An 8299-nucleotide genomic window follows, 5' to 3' on the forward strand; every position below is an offset into this window, starting at 1 on the left:
GAAGGGAAGGGAAGGGAAGGGAAGGGAAGGGAAGGGAAGGGAAGGGAAGGGAAAAGAGAAGAAACAAATAAAGTTGCAGGGAGATCAAGAGGAAAACACACAGCTACTATTTTTAGTGCTTCTGGGCTGGAAGGTTTCTGGAAATTCAAGAGTTCACCCAAGATTGGTGTCCACATTTTCTGTGGAAACGTACTTTATAAGACTTACAGTCCAAATGATGGGCCAATGTCCTAACCAGTAAATTGACATTAAATATCACCTAACGTCTACTATTTTATCTTTATAAACTTTATGTTAACTCATAAGACACAAACTTTATGTAATTCATAAGACAAGATTCAGACTTGAAGTTCTGAGACTCCTTGGAATTATTCATCAGACTTGTAATGTATAGACCCATAGTCTGCCCTGCATACTTTCCAACTGCTGTAGATCTCAGAGGGTTACCCAGGCTTTGGCTACAGGAAAGATATGTCCATACCCATCCACTCTACAGTCACTCACTCATTGCTCACAGACAGCTTCTGTTGCTGTGGGCTGTAGTATGGATTTTTCCAGGAAACTCAGATGTCTTTTTCTTTGATTCAGTCACTGTTCTTCATTCAGACAATTCTATTATGATTTTTGACAAGCATGCTAGAATATCTGAAACAATAAATTCAGATCTGGCAGATCTCAATCTCAATAAACCAAAACCATCCGTGCTATCTTATATATTAAAGATAATTTACTTTGTTGTGGTAGTATCTTGCCACTATTTTAACCCAATGTGAATGTTTTCTACTTATTTTCAGTGAACTTGTGTACAGATGTTGCTAACATCTAGGTTTATTTATAAACACTTGTAAGATTTATATGTTGTATGTGAAGTGTGCAGAAATCCTTTTGCTATCTTTTTAATAATCTTCCTTCTTTTAATAACTTCACTGAAAGCTGTTTCTTCCCAGTTCCTTGAGCATGCAATGAGTCTACTTCTGTCCACATCATATCCGATTAAGGCTGATAGTTAGTGGAGCTTCAGTGGTCCTGATGCCTTAGGCGAGAGGGTTTTTCTGACTGAAGGAGTTGTGCAATCACTCAAGCATTGCTGTTGGGTCATCCTCAGGCCGCTGACTGACCCTCTTCAGTCAAAGTCAAAACATCTGAAAACAGCCTCCAAGCCTTGGGACTATATGATAGGCAGTTCGGTGTCCTTCATGTCTATGGGACTCTCGAGGAACACATACCTTGTTACTGTGTTAAAAAGCTAGGTCTGATCAAGCTTTCTTATGTTATCATTATCAGCTAAATTATAAAGATATATTCCTTTTTCCTCCAAATTTCAGATATTTCTCAAAATCTATGATCAAAATTATTTGGCAAATTAAATTTAACCTATAAGCTAAGGATATTTGGGGCAACCACTTAAAAACCATCACAGATGACATCCAAATCCAATGTCTCTAAAAAATTAAGCCTGAATGTGACATGTACAGAATGCATGCAAAGTAAAGTCAGTACTCATTTCAAAATTTAGCTATCACGCACTCTGTCAAACTTAGACTCCAAATGTCTAGTCTATGTTTCTTTGACTTTGGAGTCAAATATGATTGTCAATCTTTTCCTTGCTCATGTAGAAATGTATGTTCACTATAGTTTTGGGCAAAGGATGGAATAACTTTGTAAAACATGGAAGATGCATGTAAGTAACATTATCTTCAAGAAAATACAGTACTAGCCAGGCATGGTGGCGCATGCCTTTAACCCCAGCACTTGGGAGGCAGAGGCAGACGGATCTCTGAGTTCGAGGCCAGCCTGGTCTACAGAGTGAGTTCCAGGACAGCCAAGGCTACACAGAGAAACCCTGTCTGAGAAAAAAACAAAAACAAAAACAAANAAAAAAAAAAAAAAAAAGAAGAAGAAGAAGAAAATACAGTACTGCAAAAGCCACTGAATAATATGCAACTGGCACACATTATAGTTTATACAGAAGATATACCATTTGCTCTTAAGATTTATATGGATTGCATTACAGCTGTCTTAGCTGAGCTCAAAATCTGCACATGTGATAATGGGTACTATTATCTAAATAATCATGGTGTACTGGATATCTTTGTGTCAACTTGACACAGCTGGAGTTATCACAGAGAAAGGAACTTCAGTTGGGGAAGTGCCTCAGATCCAGCTGTAAGGCATTTTCTCAATTAGTGATCAAGGGGGGAGGGCCCCTTGTGGGTGGTGCCATCTCTGGGCTGGTAGTCTTGGGTTCTATAAGAGAGCAGGCTGAGCAAGCCAGTGGAGGCAAGCCAGTAAAGAACATCCCTCCATGGCCTCTGTATCAGCTCCTGCTTTCTGACCTGCTTGAGTTCCAGTCCTGCATCCTTTGGTGATCAACAGCAGTATGGAAAAGTAAGCCGAATAAACCCTTTCCTCCCCAACTTGTTTCTTGGTCATGATGTTTGTGCACGAATAGAAACCCTGACTAAGACACATGGTAAGAAGCTGGCATTTGCCTCCCCATGTGATGTCATGAAGCAAGGCTACCAAGGGTAAACAGCACAAGGGACAATGGGTCAATGAACTCTGCATGTTTGAATTTTCATTTATGGTTTATCAATTTGGAGGGCAGGTAAAATGACAAGAACTGTTTTCATGAATATGCTCAGTCTTCTTTATTGAATGAAATATGATCAGTGAGGTTAATAAACAATATTTGGTTCATTTGAGACTATCAGCAGTGCCTTTGGCTCCCCACAACCACTTCCTTTTTGCTAAAACTATTTCACCTTTAGCTAAATACTTACAGTGAAACAATGCACTGCTGTAGCAACCAGCATGGAAGCCTGGGTTATGGCTCTTCTGCGGGTGTAGCTGTGTCATGGCTCAGTTGCTTTAAGAATGCAAGCTCTAACTATACGACTATAGTGGTGATGAGTAGATTTGGCTGCTGCCACTATTATTGGTCAGAAAATGCTTGTCGCCAGGCATGGATTGGGTAACATGCGTTGACTCTTGTGATTCTCTTACCAAGGCTTTTTTCTACCTGTTTTACATGATTTAAATTGTTAACAATCACAAATGATCTTAGGCAACAAAGATTTGTATTGTTAAATTCCTATCACACGGCAACAGCATAGAATAAATGTATTTTATAATTGTAAATATTTTGGTGTAATTATACAGGTTATATTAAGTTGTGTTTCATAAGTAGAGGTTGATTTCTACTAATATTAAGCAGGCTGAACAGTGGTAACAGGGTTTGTTATGTATTACTATTAGCTTATACACATTGTTAAGTAATTGTTACATAAGACATGCTGTGTGAACATAGCATTTCTTGTATGAAAACAAGGCAGATATATAAAAGATTAGCTTTGGCCCTGAGTTTGGTTTGGGGTTGTGCACACTGATCCATTGTTATAATGCATCTAATTCCTTCACCTAAAAGTAGTATATACACAGAACCTATCCCAAATTGTGTACCTGAATACCTCAGAATCATCTATATCCCCAACCTTCTTTGAGCAACAGATATTAATTCCAATCTTTGAACAATGGTATAAGTTTATCTACCACACCCCCTGGTAACAATTAAATGTTAACATTTTCTATTCCGGTATATTTAGTATAGCCTGGCGTGACATATAAGGAACTGATCCAATATAGGTTTGGTGCCTATATTCAGTAAGAGAAACTGTAATCTTTTAAAGAGAATCATTTATTTGCCATCTTATGCATATATTTAATTTATTGCATTGCTCACCATGTGTATGATTAAAAGCAGACACATTTTGGGGAGAGACATATGAAGTCAATCAATCAATCAATCAATCAATAAATAACTTTGTCAATCCAAATAGGAATCCACCCCTAAGTTCCCAACTCATCCTCTGAAAAATAGTCAGGGCTCTCAAATCCTCTCCCTCACATAGCCTGTTGTTAGTCCTGACAATGTCTTGACAATATCCCTCCATATCCTGAACTATACTTTTGCTCCAAACAAAAGTCTGATTATTTCAAAAATATGTGTAAATTGTTCTTTCAGATTCTTTGGAAATGAAGCTAAAAATCCGGAAATATCTGATCTAGACTCTGGCAATCTGCCCAGTGACCTGTATAGCTTAAGTGAATAAACAACCTTTTTTACACAATGCACATGGCAGATGATACAGTGGCTGAGGAGAAACAGTGACAAACAACGAAAGATTCAAGAGCTAAGAGAATGGCCAAAATGGTCACAGTGTATGGAAGTAACACTTGGGAGAATATCTTTAACAAATATAAAACAGAATGGAGAAAGTTTATACAATAGGGAACGGTAAGTAAGGCCCATAATAGCAATGTCACTATTGTGCCAGTGGACCTAGTTAGCCTGGCTGCTTGGCCTTGGAGTGCATTGGGTTTACAGCTGGGTATGATAATCAATGCCTTTTATCCCCAGTAACCCGCATACCTCCCATCACCATAAAAGAGAACCAGTAAAAAGGAAGTTTTCAGTTCAGTTTTGACTTGACTTCTCTCTGTCTTACAAACAGTGTCTTGTGTTTTTCCCAAGAGGTGGTAGGCTTTAGTGAAAAAATGTACTACTGTTGTTAGTCAAATTGACATACAGTCAATGTAAACCATTCTGCAACTACATTTCAGACTCCTATCCAAATTATCTCCTAATTAACACATAAAATGCCCCTATTAGTTACTTTAATCAAATTATATTTTTTGTTTATTTTGTTTATTTAATATTTTTTAATCTTGTTCAGCTCCACCATTACGCTTCCATAAGTCATAATCTTACATGTTACACATAGCTTTGTTATAGAACATCTGCATATTCTACACACACACACACACACACACACACACACACTCAAAGGTTTTTTTTTAAATGTGTTCCTGATTTAAAAAATAAAAATGTAGTGAAGACAAAAAGTATAAGTATAGGAATAAAAGACTTGTCAAATGTCATCGATAATATATTGGTTTTCAGAGTGAAATGTTGGTACTTTCAAAGAGAGCATGAAGTATGGCAACCATGACAGGTACCAAGTCATCCATGGGCACTGATAACAGCTCTGAACTATCATGGATCTAGTCATAGAGTCACAAGTATTATTTTTAATCTGTACTGTTTTTTAATCTGTCTTTTAGAGGCTTCTACATTTAAAGTCGTTATGGAAACTAAAGGAAAGTTGGCCAAAGCATATGACCATAGACCTAGATATCATTAAGGGGGAATGGATGTCTATGCAGTCAATGTGAGGTTTTAATGGAAAAATATCACAACTAAGAACAAAAAAAAAAAAAAAAGATATTGAGAATTAAAAGTTTACAAGACTTGTTCATCTAGGGTGGGAATGAGGAAGATAAGGAAAACTTTTAATAGGGAACATATATTGAAAACAAAATTGGAGACGCACCTATTTATGACTGTGAGACTCAAGGCAGATTAAAAAGGAGCAAAGAATTCCAAAGATAACCAAGATGAAGATCTGGAGAACTGCCAGGTATAAACAGAGGTTCGTGCTTCCCATGGGTGGTAAAAGAAACACCTTAAGTGGTACCGTACTATAGACATCTCTAACTCTAAGAGGGAACTGGAAACCTAAACTTGAAACGTAGATTTGAGAAGAATATAATAACTTCAAATACAGTATTCCAAAATGTAGAAGTGGGTGAGGAAAATGAAATTGCAAAGCAAGTAAAGAAGAAAGCTGAAAAGTAAATGAGAAAAGCGTCTCAGCGGGGAGGGAGATAGAGCTATTGAGACAGGGCGCCTTCTTTCTGAGAGGATCATAGAGCCAAGGTATCGTCAGTTCTGATACTGAGCTATATATAAGGACATTACCTTGGCTGTCACAGAGTTTAAAAGTACAGCATCAACAAGATGATTAAAATACTGCAACAGAAGCCTGAGTGGTAACCTGCAAGTGTCTCTTAAGGTCCCCAGTCTTGGAATACCCGAAAGAGTCCAGTTCCATGGTTAGGAAGGAAAGAGACATTTAAATAAACATTGGTCAGAACTAAGTACTATGAAAATATAGCATTATAAGATGTCAAAAGGGACACTTACACAAAGCGCTGGCACTGGTGAGCTTTGGAGAAAGGTCTGTGAAGAAAATTACACCAACATGTTTTTTGAGACAGGGTTTCTCTGTGTAGCCTTGGCTGGCCTGGAACTCACTCTGTAGACCAGGTTGACCTCAAACTCAGAAATCTGCCTTCCTCTGCCTCCCAAATGCTAGAATTAAAGGCATGTGCCACACCAACATATTATTAAAGAGCAAAACGTCTAGCTCAGCAGTAAAGGCAATAGCAGAAGTTCCCTCTGCAGAATGGCGGAAGCTGAAATAATGAGAACTAGGGATTCCCAAACAATCCCACGCTTTTCATCCCTTTTCAAAGCAAGGAGTCACAGATGAAGCTGAGACAGAGCAAAGACCATTTTATTGTAGTGCAGAACTGATTTGTGAATCAGGAAAACACAGATGCACTTTAGAGACCAGAGGAATGCTCCACTGAAGTTAATCAGAGAGGCTTTTGAGTAAAAAGAGAAGGAAGCTTTAGAAAAGATAAGCCAGACAAGGGTGAGGTCAGACAGAAACTGAGGCAAACCAGATGGACAAATTTTGTCATTCCACTGAGGCTGTGCGCGAGAGGGAGGTACAGTCCGCTCAAAAGGCAAAGAGTCTAGCCCCATGTTTTTGAGCTTTGCAAAGAAATGTTAGAATACAGAAAATTATTTCCTCTATGGACATAATGTCTGTGAGATAACTTTTCCTGTCAGAGAACTCTCTGAGGCTTAGAAAGGGGATTTTGATTTTCATCATCATCATTATTGTTTCTCCATTCTGTGGCCACTTTAAATTTGGGCTATGGCTTTTAAGAGGTTGAAAAATCTCAATGTCTATTTTTCTCAAATATATTTCCAAACAAAGGAGTTTGCTCAAGGACTCTATAAGGATTCAAGAATACTGTAAAGAGCTCAATATTTCTGTAGCTCAAAGGATATCACAATAATAAAATGAAGCACTTGTATCTATATATTAAAATCAATATCCCTATGTATACAATCATATATATATATATATATATATATACATACATACATATATATGTGTGTGTGTGTGTGTGTGTGTGTGTGTGTGTGTGTGTATTATAAATAATTAACTGACTAGTTTCTTTTTATCCTCCTGTTCCTCTCTTACTCTATCTCTCTTTCCTAGAGATGAATGTGGTATATAATGAAGAAATTCATGAGGCAAATGAATAAGAAAGAGGTATGAAATAAAAAAAAAATCTCTGAAACAATTCCAAATACAATGTTATATACAACAGAAGTATATGCTTATACTTCTGTTGTATATAGTATAAATGTTGGATATATTGACTTACTGGATATCCTAGGAACATACAGAAGGCCATTTTTGTTGTTGTTTAAAACAACAATTCCACGCTTACCATGTCTGCCTAACACATGAACACAGATAAATTACTTTTTAAATGTGAGAAATCGAAGCAAATAAAAGTTAGTGTGTGGAGTCAGGTCAAAGATGGTGGACATCATCTCTCAGCATATCATTGGCATGTTACAGATATGTATTGTTTTGTAAAGAAGAAAACATCCAATGTAGGAAATATTCATACCTGAGGAACCATTGTCGACAGTATGGTTCTGAATCAGCGCCAGCGGGACAGGGGTTGCTCTGGAGTGTACTCTATTTGCCCATTCTGAATCTCTGACTGATTTGCTGCTTCTTACTGTCAGGAATCCTTGAGTTTGCAAGCAGCTGATACTCTGTTCTTAGTATCTTGTATTTATCAAGTTTACCTTGCTTTAAAAGCCTGAGAAGAGGAGGTATTTATCCAAATTTCTCTAAAGCACTGCTGACATTGTGCATAAAATTCAATTAAACGAAAATGCAAAACGTAATGGCAGCATTATAACTATTTTTAACAAGCATCCTCCATTCCATTTCCAGGAGAAATTCCTTGCCTTTGTTATCAGAAGCTCCCGCTATCCTATATTGGTTTTTAACAAAAGACACAGATACACACCACATAATTGAATTTATATTCTGTTACACTAAAACAAACTGTGATGTTGCTTAGTACCTTCTCTTTTTTTTAACTTATTTTATTAGATATTTTCTTCATTTACATTTCAAATGCTAACCCAAATGTCCCCTATATCCTCCCCCCACCATGCTCCCTTGCCCACCCACTCCCACTTATTGGCCTTGGCATTCCCCTGTATGGGGCATATAAACTTTGCAAGACCAAGGGGCATCTCTTCCCAACGATGGCTGACTAGGCCATCTTCTGC

The sequence above is a fragment of the Mus pahari genome, chromosome 12, assembly GCF_900095145.1.
Source record: "Mus pahari chromosome 12, PAHARI_EIJ_v1.1, whole genome shotgun sequence".
In the NCBI taxonomy this organism is placed as follows: Eukaryota; Metazoa; Chordata; class Mammalia; order Rodentia; family Muridae; genus Mus; species Mus pahari.